The sequence below is a fragment of the Phyllobates terribilis genome, unplaced genomic scaffold (assembly GCF_046119375.1).
Source record: "Phyllobates terribilis strain yellow unplaced genomic scaffold, ASM4611937v1 Scaffold_2__4_contigs__length_985480577, whole genome shotgun sequence".
Classification (NCBI taxonomy): domain Eukaryota; kingdom Metazoa; phylum Chordata; class Amphibia; order Anura; family Dendrobatidae; genus Phyllobates; species Phyllobates terribilis.
This window is the reverse complement of record NW_027362762.1, coordinates 551713990-551740134: the sequence shown is the minus strand read 5'-3', so window position 1 is coordinate 551740134 and position 26145 is coordinate 551713990.

Sequence of the window (26145 nt, the reverse complement as noted above, 5' to 3'; positions counted from 1 at the left end):
CCATTGTTCTCGCAAATCCGCTGATGTTAAAAAACGCTTCGGAACTCTTCCATTGTTCTCGTAATTCTTCTGAAGTTTAAAAATGCTTTGGAACTCTTCCATTAATCCCGGAATTCTTCTGAAGTTTAAAAATGCTTCGGAACTATTCCATTGTTCTCGGAATTCCGCTGACATTTAAAAATCCTTTGGAACTCTTCCATTGTTCTCAGTATTCCGCTGGCATTTAAAAATGCTTCGGAACTCTTCCATTGTTCTCGGAATTCCGCTGGCGTTTAAAAATACTTCAGAACACTTCCATTGTTCTCGGAAATCCGACGAAGTTTTAAAAATGCTTTGGAACTCTTCCATTGTACTCGGAATTCCGCTGACATTTAAAAATGCTTCGGAACTCATCCATTGTTCTTGGATATCCGCTGACGTTTAATAATGCTTCGGAACACTTCCATTTTTCCCGGAATTCCGCTGCAGTTTAAAAATGCTTCCAAACTCTTTCATTGTTCAAGGAATTTTGATGATGTTTAATAAAGCTTCAGTACTCTTTCTTTGTTCTCGGAATTCGGCTGGCATTTAAAAATGCTTTGGAATGCTTCCCTTGTTCTTGGAATTCTGCTGACGTTGAATAATGCTTCGGAACTCTTCCATTGTTCTAGGAATTCCACTGACGTTTAAAAATGCTTCGGAACTCTACCATTTTTCTCGGAATTCTGCTGAAGTTTAAAAATGCTTTGGAACTCTTCCATTGTTCTTGGAATTCTGCTGAAATTTAAAAATTCATCGGAAATCTTCCATTGTTCTCGCAATTCTGCTGAAGTTTAAAAATGCATCGGAACTCTTCCATTGTTGTCGGAATTCTGCTGACGTTTTAAAATGCTTCAGAGATCATCCAATGTTTTAGGAAATCCGCTGAAGTTTAAAAATGCTTCGGAACACTTCCAATGTTCTGGAAATTCTGCTGATGTTGAAAAATGCTTCGGAATTCTTCCATTGTTCTCGGAATTCTGCAGACGTTTAAAAATGCTTCGGAACTCTTCCATTTTTCCCGGAATTCTGCTGACGTTTAAAAATGCTTCGTAACTCATCTATTGTTCCGGAATTCTGCTGACGTTTAAAAATGCATCGGAATTCTTCCATTGTTCTCGGAATTCTGCAGACCTTTAAAAATGCTTCGGAACTCTTCCATTGTTCCCAGAATTCCGCTGACGTTTAAAAATTCTTCGCAATTCTTCCATTTTTCCCGGAATTCTGCTGACGTTTAAAAATGCTTCGGAACTCATCCATTGTTCTCGGAATTCCGCTGAAATTTAAAAATGCTTCAGAACTCTACCATTGTACTCGGAATTCTGCTGAAGTTTAAAAATGCTTCGGAACTCTTCCATTGTTCACGTAATTCTGCTAAAGTTTAAATTTGCTTCGGAACTCTTCCATTGTTCTCGCAATTGCGCTGAAGTTTAAAAATGCTTCGGAACTCTTCCATTGTTCTCGGAATTCTGCTGACATTTAAAAATGCTTCGGAACTCTTCCATTTTTTTCGGAATTCTGCTGACGTTTAAAAATGCTTCGCAACTCTTGCATTGTTTTCGGAATTTTCACTGAAGTTTAAAAAAGCTTCGGAAGTCTTCTATTGTTCTACAAATTCCGCTGATGTTTAATAATGCTTTGGAACACTTCCATTGTTCCCAGAATTCTGCTGAAGTTTAAAAATGCTTCAGAACTCTTCCATTGTTCTCGGAATTCTTCTGCAGTTTAAAAATGCTTCGGAACTCTTCCATTGTTCACGTAATTCTGCTGAAGTTTAAATTTGCTTGGGAACTCTTCCTTTGTTCTCGGAATTCTGCTGACATTTAATAATGCTTCGGAAGTTTTCCATTGTTCTCGCAATTCCGCTGAAGTTTAAAAATGCTTCGGAGCTCGTCCATTGTTCTCGGAATTTTGCTGATGTTTAAAAATGCTTTGTAACTCTTCCATTGTTTTCGGAATACCGCTGAAGTTTAAAAATGCTTCGGAACTCTTCCATTAATCTGGAAATTCTGCTGATGTTTAAAAATGCTTCGGAACACTTCCATTGTTCTCGGAATTCTGCTGAAGTTTAAAAATGCTTTGGAATTCTTCCATTGATCCCGGAATTCTTCTGAAGTTTAAAAATGCTTCGGAACTCTTCCATTGTTCTCAGAATTCCACTGAAGTTTAAAAATTCTTCGGAACTCTTCCATTGTTCTCGGAATTCCACTGACGTTTAGTAATGCTTCGGAACTCTTGCATAGTTCTAGGAATTCCGCTGATGTTTAAAAATGCTTCGGAACCCTTCCATTGTTCCCGGAATTCTGCTGACGTTTAAAAATGCTTCGGAACTCATACATTGTTCTCGGAATTCCGCTGAAGTTTAAAAATGCTTCGGAACTCTTCCATTGTTCCCGGATTTCTGCTGATGTTTAAAAATGCTTCCGAACTCTTCCATTGTTCTCGGATTTCTGCTGACATGTAAAAATGCTTCGGAACTATTCCATTGTTCCCGGAATTCTTTGGAAGTTTAAAAATGCTTCTGATCTCTTTCATTGTTCAAGGAATTCCACTGATGTTTAAAAATGCTTCGGAACCCTTCCATTGTTCCCGGACTTCTGCTGACGTTTAAAAATGCTTCGGAACTCTTCCATTGTTCCTGGAATTCTGCTGATGTTTAAAAATGCTTCGGAACTCTTCCATTGTTCTCGGATTTCTGCTGACATGTAAAAATGCTTCGGAACTATTCCATTGTTCCCGGAATTCTTTTGAAGTTTAAAAATGCTTCTGATCTCTTTCATTGTTCAAGGAATTCCACTGATGTTTAAAAATTCTTCGGAACTGTTCCATTGTTCCCGGAATTCTGCTGACATTTAAAAATGCTTCGTAACTCATCTATTGTTCCGGAATTCTGCTGACGTTTAAAAATGCTTCGGAATTCTTCCATTGTTCTCAAAATTCTGCAGACCTTTAAAAATGCTTCGGAACTCTTCCATTGTTCCAGAATTCCGCTGACGTTTAAAAATTCTTCGCAATTCTTCCATTTTTCCCGGAATTCTGCTGACGTTTAAAAATGCTTCGGAACTCATCCATTGTTCTCGGAATTCTGCTGAAATTTAAAAATGCTTCGGAACTCTACCATTGTACTCAGAATTCTGCTGAAGTTTAAAAATGCTTCGGAACTCTTCCATTGTTCACGAAATTCTGCTAAAGTTTAAATTTGCTTCAGAACTCTTCCATTGTTCTCGCAATTGCGCTGAAGTTTAAAAATGCTTCGGAACTCTTCCATTGTTCTCGGAATTCTGCTGACATTTAAAAATGCTTCGGAACTCTTCCATTTTTTTCGGAATTCCGCTGGCGTTTAAAAATACTTCAGAACACTTCCATTGTTCTCGGAAATCCGATGAAGTTTTAAAAATGCTTCGGAACTCATCCATTGTTCTTGGATATCCGCTGACGTTTAATAATGCTTCGGAACACTTCCATTTTTCCCGGAATTCCGCTGCAGTTTAAAAATGCTTCCAAACTCTTTCATTGTTCAAGGAATTTTGATGATGTTTAATAACGCTTCAGTACTCTTTCTTTGTTCTCGGAATTCCGCTGGCATTTAAAAATGCTTTGGAACGCTTCCCTTGTTCTTGGAATTCTGCTGACGTTGAATAATGCTTCGGAACTCTTCCATTGTTCTAGGAATTCCACTGACGTTTAAAAATGCTTCGGAACTCTACCATTTTTCTCGGAATTCTGCTGAAGTTTAAAAATGCTTTGGAACTCTTCCATTGTTCTTGGAATTCTGCTGAAATTTAAAAATTCATGGGAAATCTTCCATTGTTCTCGCAATTCTGCTGAAGTTTAAAAATGCTTCGGAACTCTTCCATTGTTGTCGGAATTCTGCTGACGTTTTAAAATGCTTCAGAGATCATCCAATGTTTTAGGAAATCCGCTGAAGTTTAAAAATGCTTCGGAACACTTCCAATGTTCTGGAAATTCTGCTGATCTTGAAAAATGCTTCGGAATTCTTCCATTGTTCTCGGAATTCTGCAGACGTTTAAAAATGCTTCGGAACTCTTCCATTTTTCCCGGAATTCTGCTGACGTTTAAAAATGCTTCGTAACTCATCTATTGTTCCGGAATTCTGCTGACGTTTAAAAATGCATCGGAATTCTTCCATTGTTCTCGGAATTCTGCAGACCTTTAAAAATGCTTCGGAACTCTTCCATTGTTCCCAGAATTCCGCTGACGTTTAAAAATTCTTCGCAATTCTTCCATTTTTCCCGGAATTCTGCTGACGTTTAAAAATGCTTCGGAACTCATCCATTGTTCTCGGAATTCTGCTGAAATTTAAAAATGCTTCGGAACTCTACCATTGTACTCGGAATTCTGCTGAAGTTTAAAAATGCTTCGGAACTCTTCCATTGTTCACGTAATTCTGCTAAAGTTTAAATTTGCTTCGGAACTCTTCCATTGTTCTCGGAATTCTGCTGACATTTAAAAATGCTTCGGAACTCTTCCATTTTTTTCGGAATTCTGCTGACGTTTAAAAATGCTTCGCAACTCTTGCATTGTTTTCGGAATTTTCACTGAAGTTTAAAAAAGCTTCGGAAGTCTTCTATTGTTCTACAAATTCCGCTGATGTTTAATAATGCTTTGGAACACTTCCATTGTTCCCAGAATTCTGCTGAAGTTTAAAAATGCTTCAGAACTCTTCCATTGTTCTCGGAATTCTTCTGCAGTTTAAAAATGCTTTGGAACTCTTCCATTGTTCACGTAATTCTGCTGAAGTTTAAATTTGCTTGGGAACTCTTCCTTTGTTCTCGGAATTCTGCTGACATTTAATAATGCTTCGGAAGTTTTCCATTGTTCTCGCAATTCCGCTGAAGTTTAAAAATGCTTCGGAGCTCGTCCATTGTTCTCGGAATTTTGCTGATGTTTAAAAATGCTTTGTAACTCTTCCATTGTTTTCGGAATACTGCTGAAGTTTAAAAATGCTTCGGAACTCTTCCATTAATCTGGAAATTCTGCTGATGTTTAAAAATGCTTCGGAACACTTCCATTGTTCTCGGAATTCTGCTGAAGTTTAAAAATGCTTTGGAATTCTTCCATTGATCCCGGAATTCTTCTGAAGTTTAAAAATGCTTCGGAACTCTTCCATTGTTCTCAGAATTCCACTGAAGTTTAAAAATTCTTCGGAACTCTTCCATTGTTCTCGGAATTCCGCTGACGTTTAGTAATGCTTCGGAACTCTTACATAGTTCTAGGAATTCCGCTGATGTTTAAAAATGCTTCGGAACCCTTCCATTGTTCCCGGAATTCTGCTGACGTTTAAAAATGCTTCGGAACTCTTCCATTGTTCCTGGAATTCTTCTGAAGTTTAAAAATGCTTCGGAACTCTTCCATTGTTCCTGGAATTCTTCTGAAGTTTAAAAATGCTTCGGAACTCTTCCATTGTTCTCAGAATTCCACTGAAGTTTGAAAATGCTTTGGCTCTCTTCCATTGTTCTCGAAATTCTGCTGACATTTAAAAATGCTTCGGAACTCTTACATTGTTCTCGGAATTCCGCTGATGTTTAAAAATCCTTCGGAACTCTTTCATGGTTCTCGAAATTCGCTAACGTTTAAAAAATTTTCGGAACTCTTCCATTGTTCTCGGAATTCCGCTGACGTTTAATAATGCTTCGGAACTCTTGCATAGTTCTAGGAATTCCGCTGATGTTTAAAAATGCTTCGGAACTCTTCCATTGTTCCCGGAATTCTGCTGACGTTTAAAAATGCTTCGGAACTCATCCATTGTTCTCGGAATTCCGCTGAAGTTTAAAAATGCTTCGGAACTCTTCCATTGTTCCCGTAATTCTGCTGATGTTTAAAAATGCTTTGCAACTCTTCCATTGTTCTCGGAATTCTGCTGACATTTAAAAATGCTTCAGAGATCATCCAATGTTTTCGGAATTCCGCTGAAGTTTAAAAATGCTTCGGAACTCTTCCTTAATTCTGGAAATTCTGCTGATGTTTAAAAATGCTTCGGAACACTTCCATTGTTCTCGGAATTCTGCTGAAGTTTAAAAATGCTTTGGAATTCTTCCATTGATCCTGGAATTCTTCTGAAGTTTAAAAATGCTTCGGAACTATTCCATTGTTCTCGGAATTCCGCTGACATTTAAAAATCCTTCGGAACTCTTCCATTGTTCTCAGAATTCCGCTGGCATTTAAAAATGCTTCGGAACTCTTCCATTGTTCACGTAATTCTGCTAAAGTTTAAATTTGCTTCGGAACTCTTCCATTGTTCTCGCAATTGCGCTGAAGTTTAAAAATGCTTCGGAACTCTTCCATTGTTCTCGGAATTCTGCTGACATTTAAAAATGCTTCGGAACTCTTCCATTTTTTTCGGAATTCTGCTGACGTTTAAAAATGCTTCGCAACTCTTGCATTGTTTTCGGAATTTTCACTGAAGTTTAAAAAAGCTTCGGAAGTCTTCTATTGTTCTACAAATTCCGCTGATGTTTAATAATGCTTTGGAACACTTCCATTGTTCCCAGAATTCTGCTGAAGTTTAAAAATGCTTCAGAACTCTTCCATTGTTCTCGGAATTCTTCTGCAGTTTAAAAATGCTTCGGAACTCTTCCATTGTTCACGTAATTCTGCTGAAGTTTAAATTTGCTTGGGAACTCTTCCTTTGTTCTCGGAATTCTGCTGACATTTAATAATGTTTCGGAAGTTTTCCATTGTTCTCGCAATTCCGCTGAAGTTTAAAAATGCTTCGGAGCTCGTCCATTGTTCTCGGAATTTTGCTGATGTTTAAAAATGCTTTGTAACTCTTCCATTGTTTTCGGAATACCGCTGAAGTTTAAAAATGCTTCGGAACTCTTCCATTAATCTGGAAATTCTGCTGATGTTTAAAAATGCTTCGGAACACTTCCATTGTTCTCGGAATTCTGCTGAAGTTTAAAAATGCTTTGGAATTCTTCCATTGATCCCGGAATTCTTCTGAAGTTTAAAAATGCTTCGCAACTCTTCCATTGTTCTCAGAATTCCACTGAAGTTTAAAAATGCTTCGGAACTCTTCCATTGTTCTCGGAATTCCACTGACGTTTAGTAATGCTTCGGAACTCTTGCATAGTTCTAGGAATTCCGCTGATGTTTAAAAATGCTTCGGAACCCTTCCATTGTTCCCGGAATTCTGCTGACGTTTAAAAATGCTTCGGAACTCATACATTGTTCTCGGAATTCCGCTGAAGTTTAAAAATGCTTCGGAACTCTTCCATTGTTCCCGGATTTCTGCTGATGTTTAAAAATGCTTCCGAACTCTTCCATTGTTCTCAGAATTCCACTGAAGTTTGAAAATGCTTTGGCTCTCTTCCATTGTTCTCGAAATTCTGCTGACATTTAAAAATGCTTCGGAACTCTTACATTGTTCTCGGAATTCCGCTGATGTTTAAAAATCCTTCGGAACTCTTTCATGGTTCTCGAAATTCGCTAACGTTTAAAAAATTTTCGGAACTCTTCCATTGTTCTCGGAATTCCGCTGACGTTTAATAATGCTTCGGAACTCTTGCATAGTTCTAGGAATTCCGCTGATGTTTAAAAATGCTTCGGAACTCTTCCATTGTTCCCGGAATTCTGCTGACGTTTAAAAATGCTTCGGAACTCATCCATTGTTCTCGGAATTCCGCTGAAGTTTAAAAATGCTTCGGAACTCTTCCATTGTTCCCGTAATTCTGCTGATGTTTAAAAATGCTTTGCAACTCTTCCATTGTTCTCGGAATTCTGCTGACATTTAAAAATGCTTCAGAGATCATCCAATGTTTTCGGAATTCCGCTGAAGTTTAAAAATGCTTCGGAACTCTTCCTTAATTCTGGAAATTCTGCTGATGTTTAAAAATGCTTCGGAACACTTCCATTGTTCTCGGAATTCTGCTGAAGTTTAAAAATGCTTTGGAATTCTTCCATTGATCCTGGAATTCTTCTGAAGTTTAAAAATGCTTCGGAACTATTCCATTGTTCTCGGAATTCCGCTGACATTTAAAAATCCTTCGGAACTCTTCCATTGTTCTCAGAATTCCGCTGGCATTTAAAAATGCTTCGGAACTCTTCCATTGTTCACGTAATTCTGCTAAAGTTTAAATTTGCTTCGGAACTCTTCCATTGTTCTCGCAATTGCGCTGAAGTTTAAAAATGCTTCGGAACTCTTCCATTGTTCTCGGAATTCTGCTGACATTTAAAAATGCTTCGGAACTCTTCCATTTTTTTCGGAATTCTGCTGACGTTTAAAAATGCTTCGCAACTCTTGCATTGTTTTCGGAATTTTCACTGAAGTTTAAAAAAGCTTCGGAAGTCTTCTATTGTTCTACAAATTCCGCTGATGTTTAATAATGCTTTGGAACACTTCCATTGTTCCCAGAATTCTGCTGAAGTTTAAAAATGCTTCAGAACTCTTCCATTGTTCTCGGAATTCTTCTGCAGTTTAAAAATGCTTCGGAACTCTTCCATTGTTCACGTAATTCTGCTGAAGTTTAAATTTGCTTGGGAACTCTTCCTTTGTTCTCGGAATTCTGCTGACATTTAATAATGTTTCGGAAGTTTTCCATTGTTCTCGCAATTCCGCTGAAGTTTAAAAATGCTTCGGAGCTCGTCCATTGTTCTCGGAATTTTGCTGATGTTTAAAAATGCTTTGTAACTCTTCCATTGTTTTCGGAATACCGCTGAAGTTTAAAAATGCTTCGGAACTCTTCCATTAATCTGGAAATTCTGCTGATGTTTAAAAATGCTTCGGAACACTTCCATTGTTCTCGGAATTCTGCTGAAGTTTAAAAATGCTTTGGAATTCTTCCATTGATCCCGGAATTCTTCTGAAGTTTAAAAATGCTTCGCAACTCTTCCATTGTTCTCAGAATTCCACTGAAGTTTAAAAATGCTTCGGAACTCTTCCATTGTTCTCGGAATTCCACTGACGTTTAGTAATGCTTCGGAACTCTTGCATAGTTCTAGGAATTCCGCTGATGTTTAAAAATGCTTCGGAACCCTTCCATTGTTCCCGGAATTCTGCTGACGTTTAAAAATGCTTCGGAACTCATACATTGTTCTCGGAATTCCGCTGAAGTTTAAAAATGCTTCGGAACTCTTCCATTGTTCCCGGATTTCTGCTGATGTTTAAAAATGCTTCCGAACTCTTCCATTGTTCTCGGATTTCTGCTGACATGTAAAAATGCTTCGGAACTATTCCATTGTTCCCGGAATTCTTTTGAAGTTTAAAAATGCTTCTGATCTCTTTCATTGTTCAAGGAATTCCACTGATGTTTAAAAATGCTTCGGAACCCTTCCATTGTTCCCGGACTTCTGCTGACGTTTAAAAATGCTTCAGAACTCTTCCATTGTTCCTGGAATTCTGCTGATGTTTAAAAATGCTTCGGAACTCTTCCATTGTTCTCGGATTTCTGCTGACATGTAAAAATGCTTCGGAACTATTCCATTGTTCCCGGAATTCTTTTGAAGTTTAAAAATGCTTCTGATCTCTTTCATTGTTCAAGGAATTCCACTGATGTTTAAAAATTCTTCGGAACTGTTCCATTGTTCCCGGAATTCTGCTGACATTTAAAAATGCTTCGTAACTCATCTATTGTTCCGGAATTCTGCTGACGTTTAAAAATGCTTCGGAACTCTTCCATTGTTCCAGAATTCCGCTGACGTTTAAAAATTCTTCGCAATTCTTCCATTTTTCCCGGAATTCTGCTGACGTTTAAAAATGCTTCGGAACTCATCCATTGTTCTCGGAATTCTGCTGAAATTTAAAAATGCTTCGGAACTCTACCATTGTACTCAGAATTCTGCTGAAGTTTAAAAATGCTTCGGAACTCTTCCATTGTTCACGTAATTCTGCTAAAGTTTAAATTTGCTTCAGAACTCTTCCATTGTTCTCGCAATTGCGCTGAAGTTTAAAAATGCTTCGGAACTCTTCCATTGTTCTCGGAATTCTGCTGACATTTAAAAATGCTTCGGAACTCTTCCATTTTTTTCGGAATTCCGCTGGCGTTTAAAAATACTTCAGAACACTTCCATTGTTCTCGGAAATCCGACGAAGTTTTAAAAATGCTTCGGAACTCATCCATTGTTCTTGGATATCCGCTGACGTTTAATAATGCTTCGGAACACTTCCATTTTTCCCGGAATTCCGCTGCAGTTTAAAAATGCTTCCAAACTCTTTCATTGTTCAAGGAATTTTGATGATGTTTAATAACGCTTCAGTACTCTTTCTTTGTTCTCGGAATTCCGCTGGCATTTAAAAATGCTTTGGAGCGCTTCCATTGTTGTCGGAATTCTGCTGAGTTTTAAAATGCTTCGGAACTCATCCATTGTTCTCGGAATTCCGCTGAAGTTTAAAAATGCTTCGGAACTCTTCCATTGTTCCTGGAATTCTTCTGAAGTTTAAAAATGCTTCGGAACTCTTCCATTGTTCCTGGAATTCTTCTGAAGTTTAAAAATGCTTCGGAACTCTTCCATTGTTCTCAGAATTCCACTGAAGTTTGAAAATGCTTTGGCTCTCTTCCATTGTTCTCGAAATTCTGCTGACATTTAAAAATGCTTCGGAACTCTTACATTGTTCTCGGAATTCCGCTGATGTTTAAAAATCCTTCGGAACTCTTCCATGGTTCTCGAAATTCGCTAACGTTTAAAAAATTTTCGGAACTCTTCCATTGTTCTCGGAATTCCGCTGACGTTTAATAATGCTTCGGAACTCTTGCATAGTTCTAGGAATTCCGCTGATGTTTAAAAATGCTTCGGAACTCTTCCATTGATCCCGGAATTCTGCTGACGTTTAAAAATGCTTCGGAACTCATCCATTGTTCTCGGAATTCCGCTGAAGTTTAAAAATGCTTCGGAACTCTTCCATTGTTCCCGTAATTCTGCTGATGTTTAAAAATGCTTTGCAACTCTTCCATTGTTCTCGGAATTCTGCTGACATTTAAAAATGCTTCAGAGATCATCCAATGTTTTCGGAATTCCGCTGAAGTTTAAAAATGCTTCGGAACTCTTCCTTAATTCTGGAAATTCTGCTGATGTTTAAAAATGCTTCGGAACACTTCCATTGTTCTCGGAATTCTGCTGAAGTTTAAAAATGCTTTGGAATTCTTCCATTGATCCTGGAATTCTTCTGAAGTTTAAAAATGCTTCGGAACTATTCCATTGTTCTCGGAATTCCGCTGACATTTAAAAATCCTTCGGAACTCTTCCATTGTTCTCAGAATTCCGCTGGCATTTAAAAATGCTTCGGAACTCTTCCATTGTTCACGTAATTCTGCTAAAGTTTAAATTTGCTTCGGAACTCTTCCATTGTTCTCGCAATTGCGCTGAAGTTTAAAAATGCTTCGGAACTCTTCCATTGTTCTCGGAATTCTGCTGACATTTAAAAATGCTTCGGAACTCTTCCATTTTTTTCGGAATTCTGCTGACGTTTAAAAATGCTTCGCAACTCTTGCATTGTTTTCGGAATTTTCACTGAAGTTTAAAAAAGCTTCGGAAGTCTTCTATTGTTCTACAAATTCCGCTCATGTTTAATAATGCTTTGGAACACTTCCATTGTTCCCAGAATTCTGCTGAAGTTTAAAAATGCTTCAGAACTCTTCCATTGTTCTCGGAATTCTTCTGCAGTTTAAAAATGCTTCGGAACTCTTCCATTGTTCACGTAATTCTGCTGAAGTTTAAATTTGCTTGGGAACTCTTCCTTTGTTCTCGGAATTCTGCTGACATTTAATAATGCTTCGGAAGTTTTCCATTGTTCTCGCAATTCCGCTGAAGTTTAAAAATGCTTCGGAGCTCGTCCATTGTTCTCGGAATTTTGCTGATGTTTAAAAATGCTTTGTAACTCTTCCATTGTTTTCGGAATACCGCTGAAGTTTAAAAATGCTTCGGAACTCTTCCATTAATCTGGAAATTCTGCTGATGTTTAAAAATGCTTCGGAACACTTCCATTGTTCTCGGAATTCTGCTGAAGTTTAAAAATGCTTTGGAATTCTTCCATTGATCCCGGAATTCTTCTGAAGTTTAAAAATGCTTCGGAACTCTTCCATTGTTCTCAGAATTCCACTGAAGTTTAAAAATTCTTCGGAACTCTTCCATTGTTCTCGGAATTCCACTGACGTTTAGTAATGCTTCGGAACTCTTGCATAGTTCTAGGAATTCCGCTGATGTTTAAAAATGCTTCGGAACCCTTCCATTGTTCCCGGAATTCTGCTGACGTTTAAAAATGCTTCGGAACTCATACATTGTTCTCGGAATTCCGCTGAAGTTTAAAAATGCTTCGGAACTCTTCCATTGTTCCCGGATTTCTGCTGATGTTTAAAAATGCTTCCGAACTCTTCCATTGTTCTCGGATTTCTGCTGACATGTAAAAATGCTTCGGAACTATTCCATTGTTCCCGGAATTCTTTGGAAGTTTAAAAATGCTTCTGATCTCTTTCATTGTTCAAGGAATTCCACTGATGTTTAAAAATGCTTCGGAACCCTTCCATTGTTCCCGGACTTCTGCTGACGTTTAAAAATGCTTCGGAACTCTTCCATTGTTCCTGGAATTCTGCTGATGTTTAAAAATGCTTCGGAACTCTTCCATTGTTCTCGGATTTCTGCTGACATGTAAAAATGCTTCGGAACTATTCCATTGTTCCCGGAATTCTTTTGAAGTTTAAAAATGCTTCTGATCTCTTTCATTGTTCAAGGAATTCCACTGATGTTTAAAAATTCTTCGGAACTGTTCCATTGTTCCCGGAATTCTGCTGACATTTAAAAATGCTTCGTAACTCATCTATTGTTCCGGAATTCTGCTGACGTTTAAAAATGCTTCGGAATTCTTCCATTGTTCTCGGAATTCTGCAGACCTTTAAAAATGCTTCGGAACTCTTCCATTGTTCCAGAATTCCGCTGACGTTTAAAAATTCTTCGCAATTCTTCCATTTTTCCCGGAATTCTGCTGACGTTTAAAAATGCTTCGGAACTCATCCATTGTTCTCGGAATTCTGCTGAAATTTAAAAATGCTTCGGAACTCTACCATTGTACTCAGAATTCTGCTGAAGTTTAAAAATGCTTCGGAACTCTTCCATTGTTCACGAAATTCTGCTAAAGTTTAAATTTGCTTCAGAACTCTTCCATTGTTCTCGCAATTGCGCTGAAGTTTAAAAATGCTTCGGAACTCTTCCATTGTTCTCGGAATTCTGCTGACATTTAAAAATGCTTCGGAACTCTTCCATTTTTTTCGGAATTCCGCTGGCGTTTAAAAATACTTCAGAACACTTCCATTGTTCTCGGAAATCCGACGAAGTTTTAAAAATGCTTCGGAACTCATCCATTGTTCTTGGATATCCGCTGACGTTTAATAATGCTTCGGAACACTTCCATTTTTCCCGGAATTCCGCTGCAGTTTAAAAATGCTTCCAAACTCTTTCATTGTTCAAGGAATTTTGATGATGTTTAATAACGCTTCAGTACTCTTTCTTTGTTCTCGGAATTCCGCTGGCATTTAAAAATGCTTTGGAACGCTTCCCTTGTTCTTGGAATTCTGCTGACGTTGAATAATGCTTCGGAACTCTTCCATTGTTCTAGGAATTCCACTGACGTTTAAAAATGCTTCGGAACTCTACCATTTTTCTCGGAATTCTGCTGAAGTTTAAAAATGCTTTGGAACTCTTCCATTGTTCTTGGAATTCTGCTGAAATTTAAAAATTCATGGGAAATCTTCCATTGTTCTCGCAATTCTGCTGAAGTTTAAAAATGCTTCGGAACTCTTCCATTGTTGTCGGAATTCTGCTGACGTTTTAAAATGCTTCAGAGATCATCCAATGTTTTAGGAAATCCGCTGAAGTTTAAAAATGCTTCGGAACACTTCCAATGTTCTGGAAATTCTGCTGATGTTGAAAAATGCTTCGGAATTCTTCCATTGTTCTCGGAATTCTGCAGACGTTTAAAAATGCTTCGGAACTCTTCCATTTTTCCCGGAATTCTGCTGACGTTTAAAAATGCTTCGTAACTCATCTATTGTTCCGGAATTCTGCTGACGTTTAAAAATGCATCGGAATTCTTCCATTGTTCTCGGAATTCTGCAGACCTTTAAAAATGCTTCGGAACTCTTCCATTGTTCCCAGAATTCCGCTGACGTTTAAAAATTCTTCGCAATTCTTCCATTTTTCCCGGAATTCTGCTGACGTTTAAAAATGCTTCGGAACTCATCCATTGTTCTCGGAATTCCGCTGAAATTTAAAAATGCTTCGGAACTCTACCATTGTACTCGGAATTCTGCTGAAGTTTAAAAATGCTTCGGAACTCTTCCATTGTTCACGTAATTCTGCTAAAGTTTAAATTTGCTTCGGAACTCTTCCATTGTTCTCGGAATTCTGCTGACATTTAAAAATGCTTCGGAACTCTTCCATTTTTTTCGGAATTCTGCTGACGTTTAAAAATGCTTCGCAACTCTTGCATTGTTTTCGGAATTTTCACTGAAGTTTAAAAAAGCTTCGGAAGTCTTCTATTGTTCTACAAATTCCGCTGATGTTTAATAATGCTTTGGAACACTTCCATTGTTCCCAGAATTCTGCTGAAGTTTAAAAATGCTTCAGAACTCTTCCATTGTTCTCGGAATTCTTCTGCAGTTTAAAAATGCTTCGGAACTCTTCCATTGTTCACGTAATTCTGCTGAAGTTTAAATTTGCTTGGGAACTCTTCCTTTGTTCTCGGAATTCTGCTGACATTTAATAATGCTTCGGAAGTTTTCCATTGTTCTCGCAATTCCGCTGAAGTTTAAAAATGCTTCGGAGCTCGTCCATTGTTCTCGGAATTTTGCTGATGTTTAAAAATGCTTTGTAACTCTTCCATTGTTTTCGGAATACTGCTGAAGTTTAAAAATGCTTCGGAACTCTTCCATTAATCTGGAAATTCTGCTGATGTTTAAAAATGCTTCGGAACACTTCCATTGTTCTCGGAATTCTGCTGAAGTTTAAAAATGCTTTGGAATTCTTCCATTGATCCCGGAATTCTTCTGAAGTTTAAAAATGCTTCGGAACTCTTCCATTGTTCTCAGAATTCCACTGAAGTTTAAAAATTCTTCGGAACTCTTCCATTGTTCTCGGAATTCCGCTGACGTTTAGTAATGCTTCGGAACTCTTACATAGTTCTAGGAATTCCGCTGATGTTTAAAAATGCTTCGGAACCCTTCCATTGTTCCCGGAATTCTGCTGACGTTTAAAAATGCTTCGGAACTCATACATTGTTCTCGGAATTCCGCTGAAGTTTAAAAATGCTTCGGAACTCTTCCATTGTTCCTGGAATTCTTCTGAAGTTTAAAAATGCTTCGGAACTCTTCCATTGTTCCTGGAATTCTTCTGAAGTTTAAAAATGCTTCGGAACTCTTCCATTGTTCTCAGAATTCCACTGAAGTTTGAAAATGCTTTGGCTCTCTTCCATTGTTCTCGAAATTCTGCTGACATTTAAAAATGCTTCGGAACTCTTACATTGTTCTCGGAATTCCGCTGATGTTTAAAAATCCTTCGGAACTCTTTCATGGTTCTCGAAATTCGCTAACGTTTAAAAAATTTTCGGAACTCTTCCATTGTTCTCGGAATTCCGCTGACGTTTAATAATGCTTCGGAACTCTTGCATAGTTCTAGGAATTCCGCTGATGTTTAAAAATGCTTCGGAACTCTTCCATTGTTCCCGGAATTCTGCTGACGTTTAAAAATGCTTCGGAACTCATCCATTGTTCTCGGAATTCCGCTGAAGTTTAAAAATGCTTCGGAACTCTTCCATTGTTCCTGGAATTCTTCTGAAGTTTAAAAATGCTTCGGAACTCTTCCATTGTTCCTGGAATTCTTCTGAAGTTTAAAAATGCTTCGGAACTCTTCCATTGTTCTCAGAATTCCACTGAAGTTTGAAAATGCTTTGGCTCTCTTCCATTGTTCTCGAAATTCTGCTGACATTTAAAAATGCTTCGGAACTCTTACATTGTTCTCGGAATTCCGCTGATGTTTAAAAATCCTTCGGAACTCTTCCATGGTTCTCGAAATTCGCTAACGTTTAAAAAATTTTCGGAACTCTTCCATTGTTCTCGGAATTCCGCTGACGTTTAATAATGCTTCGGAACTCTTGCATAGTTCTAGGAATTCCGCTGATGTTTAAAAATGCTTCGGAACTCTTCCATTGATCCCGGAATTCTGCTGACGTTTAAAAATGCTTCGGAACTCATCCATTGTTCTCGGAATTCCGCTGAAGTTTAAAAATGCTTCGGAACTCTTCCATTGTTCCCGTAATTCTGCTGATGTTTAAAAATGCTTTGCAACTCTTCCATTGTTCTCGGAATTCTGCTGACATTTAAAAATGCTTCAGAGATCATCCAATGTTTTCGGAATTCCGCTGAAGTTTAAAAATGCTTCGGAACTCTTCCTTAATTCTGGAAATTCTGCTGATGTTTAAAAATGCTTCGGAACACTTCCATTGTTCTCGGAATTCTGCTGAAGTTTAAAAATGCTTTGGAATTCTTCCATTGATCCTGGAATTCTTCTGAAGTTTAAAAATGCTTCGGAACTATTCCATTGTTCTCGGAATTCCGCTGACATTTAAAAATCCTTCGGAACTCTTCCATTGTTCTCAGAATTCCGCTGGCATTTAAAAATGCTTCGGAACTCTTCCATTGTTCACGTAATTCTGCTAAAGTTTAAATTTGCTTCGGAACTCTTCCATTGTTCTCGCAATTGCGCTGAAGTTTAAAAATGCTTCGGAACTCTTCCATTGTTCTCGGAATTCTGCTGACATTTAAAAATGCTTCGGAACTCTTCCATTTTTTTCGGAATTCTGCTGACGTTTAAAAATGCTTCGCAACTCTTGCATTGTTTTCGGAATTTTCACTGAAGTTTAAAAAAGCTTCGGAAGTCTTCTATTGTTCTACAAATTCCGCTGATGTTTAATAATGCTTTGGAACACTTCCATTGTTCCCAGAATTCTGCTGAAGTTTAAAAATGCTTCAGAACTCTTCCATTGTTCTCGGAATTCTTCTGCAGTTTAAAAATGCTTCGGAACTCTTCCATTGTTCACGTAATTCTGCTGAAGTTTAAATTTGCTTGGGAACTCTTCCTTTGTTCTCGGAATTCTGCTGACATTTAATAATGCTTCGGAAGTTTTCCATTGTTCTCGCAATTCCGCTGAAGTTTAAAAATGCTTCGGAGCTCGTCCATTGTTCTCGGAATTTTGCTGATGTTTAAAAATGCTTTGTAACTCTTCCATTGTTTTCGGAATACCGCTGAAGTTTAAAAATGCTTCGGAACTCTTCCATTAATCTGGAAATTCTGCTGATGTTTAAAAATGCTTCGGAACACTTCCATTGTTCTCGGAATTCTGCTGAAGTTTAAAAATGCTTTGGAATTCTTCCATTGATCCCGGAATTCTTCTGAAGTTTAAAAATGCTTCGGAACTCTTCCATTGTTCTCAGAATTCCACTGAAGTTTAAAAATTCTTCGGAACTCTTCCATTGTTCTCGGAATTCCACTGACGTTTAGTAATGCTTCGGAACTCTTGCATAGTTCTAGGAATTCCGCTGATGTTTAAAAATGCTTCGGAACCCTTCCATTGTTCCCGGAATTCTGCTGACGTTTAAAAATGCTTCGGAACTCATACATTGTTCTCGGAATTCCGCTGAAGTTTAAAAATGCTTCGGAACTCTTCCATTGTTCCCGGATTTCTGCTGATGTTTAAAAATGCTTCCGAACTCTTCCATTGTTCTCGGATTTCTGCTGACATGTAAAAATGCTTCGGAACTATTCCATTGTTCCCGGAATTCTTTGGAAGTTTAAAAATGCTTCTGATCTCTTTCATTGTTCAAGGAATTCCACTGATGTTTAAAAATGCTTCGGAACCCTTCCATTGTTCCCGGACTTCTGCTGACGTTTAAAAATGCTTCGGAACTCTTCCATTGTTCCTGGAATTCTGCTGATGTTTAAAAATGCTTCGGAACTCTTCCATTGTTCTCGGATTTCTGCTGACATGTAAAAATGCTTCGGAACTATTCCATTGTTCCCGGAATTCTTTTGAAGTTTAAAAATGCTTCTGATCTCTTTCATTGTTCAAGGAATTCCACTGATGTTTAAAAATTCTTCGGAACTGTTCCATTGTTCCCGGAATTCTGCTGACATTTAAAAATGCTTCGTAACTCATCTATTGTTCCGGAATTCTGCTGACGTTTAAAAATGCTTCGGAATTCTTCCATTGTTCTCGGAATTCTGCAGACCTTTAAAAATGCTTCGGAACTCTTCCATTGTTCCAGAATTCCGCTGACGTTTAAAAATTCTTCGCAATTCTTCCATTTTTCCCGGAATTCTGCTGACGTTTAAAAATGCTTCGGAACTCATCCATTGTTCTCGGAATTCTGCTGAAATTTAAAAATGCTTCGGAACTCTACCATTGTACTCAGAATTCTGCTGAAGTTTAAAAATGCTTCGGAACTCTTCCATTGTTCACGAAATTCTGCTAAAGTTTAAATTTGCTTCAGAACTCTTCCATTGTTCTCGCAATTGCGCTGAAGTTTAAAAATGCTTCGGAACTCTTCCATTGTTCTCGGAATTCTGCTGACATTTAAAAATGCTTCGGAACTCTTCCATTTTTTTCGGAATTCCGCTGGCGTTTAAAAATACTTCAGAACACTTCCATTGTTCTCGGAAATCCGACGAAGTTTTAAAAATGCTTCGGAACTCATCCATTGTTCTTGGATATCCGCTGACGTTTAATAATGCTTCGGAACACTTCCATTTTTCCCGGAATTCCGCTGCAGTTTAAAAATGCTTCCAAACTCTTTCATTGTTCAAGGAATTTTGATGATGTTTAATAACGCTTCAGTACTCTTTCTTTGTTCTCGGAATTCCGCTGGCATTTAAAAATGCTTTGGAACGCTTCCCTTGTTCTTGGAATTCTGCTGACGTTGAATAATGCTTCGGAACTCTTCCATTGTTCTAGGAATTCCACTGACGTTTAAAAATGCTTCGGAACTCTACCATTTTTCTCGGAATTCTGCTGAAGTTTAAAAATGCTTTGGAACTCTTCCATTGTTCTTGGAATTCTGCTGAAATTTAAAAATTCATGGGAAATCTTCCATTGTTCTCGCAATTCTGCTGAAGTTTAAAAATGCTTCGGAACTCTTCCATTGTTGTCGGAATTCTGCTGACGTTTTAAAATGCTTCAGAGATCATCCAATGTTTTAGGAAATCCGCTGAAGTTTAAAAATGCTTCGGAACACTTCCAATGTTCTGGAAATTCTGCTGATGTTGAAAAATGCTTCGGAATTCTTCCATTGTTCTCGGAATTCTGCAGACGTTTAAAAATGCTTCGGAACTCTTCCATTTTTCCCGGAATTCTGCTGACGTTTAAAAATGCTTCGTAACTCATCTATTGTTCCGGAATTCTGCTGACGTTTAAAAATGCATCGGAATTCTTCCATTGTTCTCGGAATTCTGCAGACCTTTAAAAATGCTTCGGAACTCTTCCATTGTTCCCAGAATTCCGCTGACGTTTAAAAATTCTTCGCAATTCTTCCATTTTTCCCGGAATTCTGCTGACGTTTAAAAATGCTTCGGAACTCATCCATTGTTCTCGGAATTCCGCTGAAATTTAAAAATGCTTCGGAACTCTACCATTGTACTCGGAATTCTGCTGAAGTTTAAAAATGCTTCGGAACTCTTCCATTGTTCACGTAATTCTGCTAAAGTTTAAATTTGCTTCGGAACTCTTCCATTGTTCTCGGAATTCTGCTGACATTTAAAAATGCTTCGGAACTCTTCCATTTTTTTCGGAATTCTGCTGACGTTTAAAAATGCTTCGCAACTCTTGCATTGTTTTCGGAATTTTCACTGAAGTTTAAAAAAGCTTCGGAAGTCTTCTATTGTTCTACAAATTCCGCTGATGTTTAATAATGCTTTGGAACACTTCCATTGTTCCCAGAATTCTGCTGAAGTTTAAAAATGCTTCAGAACTCTTCCATTGTTCTCGGAATTCTTCTGCAGTTTAAAAATGCTTCGGAACTCTTCCATTGTTCACGTAATTCTGCTGAAGTTTAAATTTGCTTGGGAACTCTTCCTTTGTTCTCGGAATTCTGCTGACATTTAATAATGCTTCGGAAGTTTTCCATTGTTCTCGCAATTCCGCTGAAGTTTAAAAATGCTTCGGAGCTCGTCCATTGTTCTCGGAATTTTGCTGATGTTTAAAAATGCTTTGTAACTCTTCCATTGTTTTCGGAATACTGCTGAAGTTTAAAAATGCTTCGGAACTCTTCCATTAATCTGGAAATTCTGCTGATGTTTAAAAATGCTTCGGAACACTTCCATTGTTCTCGGAATTCTGCTGAAGTTTAAAAATGCTTTGGAATTCTTCCATTGATCCCGGAATTCTTCTGAAGTTTAAAAATGCTTCGGAACTCTTCCATTGTTCTCAGAATTCCACTGAAGTTTAAAAATTCTTCGGAACTCTTCCATTGTTCTCGGAATTCCGCTGACGTTTAGTAATGCTTCGGAACTCTTACATAGTTCTAGGAATTCCGCTGATGTTTAAAAATGCTTCGGAACCCTTCCATTGTTCCCGGAATTCTGCTGACGTTTAAAAATGCTTCGGAACTCATACATTGTTCTCGGAATTCCGCTGAAGTTTAAAAATGCTTCGGAACTCTTCCATTGTTCCTGGAATTCTTCTGAAGTTTAAAAATGCTTCGGAACTCTTCCATTGTTCCTGGAATTCTTCTGAAGTTTAAAAATGCTTCGGAACTCTTCCATTGTTCTCAGAATTCCACTGAAGTTTGAAAATGCTTTGGCTCTCTTCCATTGTTCTCGAAATTCTGCTGACATTTAAAAATGCTTCGGAACTCTTACATTGTTCTCGGAATTCCGCTGATGTTTAAAAATCCTTCGGAACTCTTTCATGGTTCTCGAAATTCGCTAACGTTTAAAAAATTTTCGGAACTCTTCCATTGTTCTCGGAATTCCGCTGACGTTTAATAATGCTTCGGAACTCTTGCATAGTTCTAGGAATTCCGCTGATGTTTAAAAATGCTTCGGAACTCTTCCATTGTTCCCGGAATTCTGCTGACGTTTAAAAATGCTTCGGAACTCATCCATTGTTCTCGGAATTCCGCTGAAGTTTAAAAATGCTTCGGAACTCTTCCATTGTTCCTGGAATTCTTCTGAAGTTTAAAAATGCTTCGGAACTCTTCCATTGTTCCTGGAATTCTTCTGAAGTTTAAAAATGCTTCGGAACTCTTCCATTGTTCTCAGAATTCCACTGAAGTTTGAAAATGCTTTGGCTCTCTTCCATTGTTCTCGAAATTCTGCTGACATTTAAAAATGCTTCGGAACTCTTACATTGTTCTCGGAATTCCGCTGATGTTTAAAAATCCTTCGGAACTCTTCCATGGTTCTCGAAATTCGCTAACGTTTAAAAAATTTTCGGAACTCTTCCATTGTTCTCGGAATTCCGCTGACGTTTAATAATGCTTCGGAACTCTTGCATAGTTCTAGGAATTCCGCTGATGTTTAAAAATGCTTCGGAACTCTTCCATTGATCCCGGAATTCTGCTGACGTTTAAAAATGCTTCGGAACTCATCCATTGTTCTCGGAATTCCGCTGAAGTTTAAAAATGCTTCGGAACTCTTCCATTGTTCCCGTAATTCTGCTGATGTTTAAAAATGCTTTGCAACTCTTCCATTGTTCTCGGAATTCTGCTGACATTTAAAAATGCTTCAGAGATCATCCAATGTTTTCGGAATTCCGCTGAAGTTTAAAAATGCTTCGGAACTCTTCCTTAATTCTGGAAATTCTGCTGATGTTTAAAAATGCTTCGGAACACTTCCATTGTTCTCGGAATTCTGCTGAAGTTTAAAAATGCTTTGGAATTCTTCCATTGATCCTGGAATTCTTCTGAAGTTTAAAAATGCTTCGGAACTATTCCATTGTTCTCGGAATTCCGCTGACATTTAAAAATCCTTCGGAACTCTTCCATTGTTCTCAGAATTCCGCTGGCATTTAAAAATGCTTCGGAACTCTTCCATTGTTCACGTAATTCTGCTAAAGTTTAAATTTGCTTCGGAACTCTTCCATTGTTCTCGCAATTGCGCTGAAGTTTAAAAATGCTTCGGAACTCTTCCATTGTTCTCGGAATTCTGCTGACATTTAAAAATGCTTCGGAACTCTTCCATTTTTTTCGGAATTCTGCTGACGTTTAAAAATGCTTCGCAACTCTTGCATTGTTTTCGGAATTTTCACTGAAGTTTAAAAAAGCTTCGGAAGTCTTCTATTGTTCTACAAATTCCGCTGATGTTTAATAATGCTTTGGAACACTTCCATTGTTCCCAGAATTCTGCTGAAGTTTAAAAATGCTTCAGAACTCTTCCATTGTTCTCGGAATTCTTCTGCAGTTTAAAAATGCTTCGGAACTCTTCCATTGTTCACGTAATTCTGCTGAAGTTTAAATTTGCTTGGGAACTCTTCCTTTGTTCTCGGAATTCTGCTGACATTTAATAATGCTTCGGAAGTTTTCCATTGTTCTCGCAATTCCGCTGAAGTTTAAAAATGCTTCGGAGCTCGTCCATTGTTCTCGGAATTTTGCTGATGTTTAAAAATGCTTTGTAACTCTTCCATTGTTTTCGGAATACCGCTGAAGTTTAAAAATGCTTCGGAACTCTTCCATTAATCTGGAAATTCTGCTGATGTTTAAAAATGCTTCGGAACACTTCCATTGTTCTCGGAATTCTGCTGAAGTTTAAAAATGCTTTGGAATTCTTCCATTGATCCCGGAATTCTTCTGAAGTTTAAAAATGCTTCGGAACTCTTCCATTGTTCTCAGAATTCCACTGAAGTTTAAAAATTCTTCGGAACTCTTCCATTGTTCTCGGAATTCCACTGACGTTTAGTAATGCTTCGGAACTCTTGCATAGTTCTAGGAATTCCGCTGATGTTTAAAAATGCTTCGGAACCCTTCCATTGTTCCCGGAATTCTGCTGACGTTTAAAAATGCTTCGGAACTCATACATTGTTCTCGGAATTCCGCTGAAGTTTAAAAATGCTTCGGAACTCTTCCATTGTTCCCGGATTTCTGCTGATGTTTAAAAATGCTTCCGAACTCTTCCATTGTTCTCGGATTTCTGCTGACATGTAAAAATGCTTCGGAACTATTCCATTGTTCCCGGAATTCTTTGGAAGTTTAAAAATGCTTCTGATCTCTTTCATTGTTCAAGGAATTCCACTGATGTTTAAAAATGCTTCGGAACCCTTCCATTGTTCCCGGACTTCTGCTGACGTTTAAAAATGCTTCGGAACTCTTCCATTGTTCCTGGAATTCTGCTGATGTTTAAAAATGCTTCGGAACTCTTCCATTGTTCTCGGATTTCTGCTGACATGTAAAAATGCTTCGGAACTATTCCATTGTTCCCGGAATTCTTTTGAAGTTTAAAAATGCTTCTGATCTCTTTCATTGTTCAAGGAATTCCACTGATGTTTAAAAATTCTTCGGAACTGTTCCATTGTTCCCGGAATTCTGCTGACATTTAAAAATGCTTCGGAACTCATCCATTGTTCTCGGAATTCTGCTGAAATTTAAAAATGCTTCGGAACTCTACCATTGTACTCAGAATTCTGCTGAAGTTTAAAAATGCTTCGGAACTCTTCCATTGTTCACGAAATTCTGCTAAAGTTTAAATTTGCTTCAGAACTCTTCCATTGTTCTCGCAATTGCGCTGAAGTTTAAAAATGCTTCGGAACTCTTCCATTGTTCTCGGAATTCTGCTGACATTTAAAAATGCTTCGGAACTCTTCCATTTTTTTCGGAATTCCGCTGGCGTTTAAAAATACTTCAGAACACTTCCATTGTTCTCGGAAATCCGACGAAGTTTTAAAAATGCTTCGGAACTCATCCATTGTTCTTGGATATCCGCTGACGTTTAATAATGCTTCGGAACACTTCCATTTTTCCCGGAATTCCGCTGCAGTTTAAAAATGCTTCCAAACTCTTTCATTGTTCAAGGAATTTTGATGATGTTTAATAACGCTTCAGTACTCTTTCTTTGTTCTCGGAATTCCGCTGGCATTTAAAAATGCTTTGGAACGCTTCCCTTGTTCTTGGAATTCTGCTGACGTTGAATAATGCTTCGGAACTCTTCCATTGTTCTAGGAATTCCACTGACGTTTAAAAATGCTTCGGAACTCTACCATTTTTCTCGGAATTCTGCTGAAGTTTAAAAATGCTTTGGAACTCTTCCATTGTTCTTGGAATTCTGCTGAAATTTAAAAATTCATGGGAAATCTTCCATTGTTCTCGCAATTCTGCTGAAGTTTAAAAATGCTTCGGAACTCTTCCATTGTTGTCGGAATTCTGCTGACGTTTTAAAATGCTTCAGAGATCATCCAATGTTTTAGGAAATCCGCTGAAGTTTAAAAATGCTTCGGAACACTTCCAATGTTCTGGAAATTCTGCTGATGTTGAAAAATGCTTCGGAATTCTTCCATTGTTCTCGGAATTCTGCAGACGTTTAAAAATGCTTCGGAACTCTTCCATTTTTCCCGGAATTCTGCTGACGTTTAAAAATGCTTCGTAACTCATCTATTGTTCCGGAATTCTGCTGACGTTTAAAAATGCATCGGAATTCTTCCATTGTTCTCGGAATTCTGCAGACCTTTAAAAATGCTTCGGAACTCTTCCATTGTTCCCAGAATTCCGCTGACGTTTAAAAATTCTTCGCAATTCTTCCATTTTTCCCGGAATTCTGCTGACGTTTAAAAATGCTTCGGAACTCATCCATTGTTCTCGGAATTCCGCTGAAATTTAAAAATGCTTCGGAACTCTACCATTGTACTCGGAATTCTGCTGAAGTTTAAAAATGCTTCGGAACTCTTCCATTGTTCACGTAATTCTGCTAAAGTTTAAATTTGCTTCGGAACTCTTCCATTGTTCTCGGAATTCTGCTGACATTTAAAAATGCTTCGGAACTCTTCCATTTTTTTCGGAATTCTGCTGACGTTTAAAAATGCTTCGCAACTCTTGCATTGTTTTCGGAATTTTCACTGAAGTTTAAAAAAGCTTCGGAAGTCTTCTATTGTTCTACAAATTCCGCTGATGTTTAATAATGCTTTGGAACACTTCCATTGTTCCCAGAATTCTGCTGAAGTTTAAAAATGCTTCAGAACTCTTCCATTGTTCTCGGAATTCTTCTGCAGTTTAAAAATGCTTCGGAACTCTTCCATTGTTCACGTAATTCTGCTGAAGTTTAAATTTGCTTGGGAACTCTTCCTTTGTTCTCGGAATTCTGCTGACATTTAATAATGCTTCGGAAGTTTTCCATTGTTCTCGCAATTCCGCTGAAGTTTAAAAATGCTTCGGAGCTCGTCCATTGTTCTCGGAATTTTGCTGATGTTTAAAAATGCTTTGTAACTCTTCCATTGTTTTCGGAATACTGCTGAAGTTTAAAAATGCTTCGGAACTCTTCCATTAATCTGGAAATTCTGCTGATGTTTAAAAATGCTTCGGAACACTTCCATTGTTCTCGGAATTCTGCTGAAGTTTAAAAATGCTTTGGAATTCTTCCATTGATCCCGGAATTCTTCTGAAGTTTAAAAATGCTTCGGAACTCTTCCATTGTTCTCAGAATTCCACTGAAGTTTAAAAATTCTTCGGAACTCTTCCATTGTTCTCGGAATTCCGCTGACGTTTAGTAATGCTTCGGAACTCTTACATAGTTCTAGGAATTCCGCTGATGTTTAAAAATGCTTCGGAACCCTTCCATTGTTCCCGGAATTCTGCTGACGTTTAAAAATGCTTCGGAACTCATACATTGTTCTCGGAATTCCGCTGAAGTTTAAAAATGCTTCGGAACTCTTCCATTGTTCCTGGAATTCTTCTGAAGTTTAAAAATGCTTCGGAACTCTTCCATTGTTCCTGGAATTCTTCTGAAGTTTAAAAATGCTTCGGAACTCTTCCATTGTTCTCAGAATTCCACTGAAGTTTGAAAATGCTTTGGCTCTCTTCCATTGTTCTCGAAATTCTGCTGACATTTAAAAATGCTTCGGAACTCTTACATTGTTCTCGGAATTCCGCTGATGTTTAAAAATCCTTCGGAACTCTTTCATGGTTCTCGAAATTCGCTAACGTTTAAAAA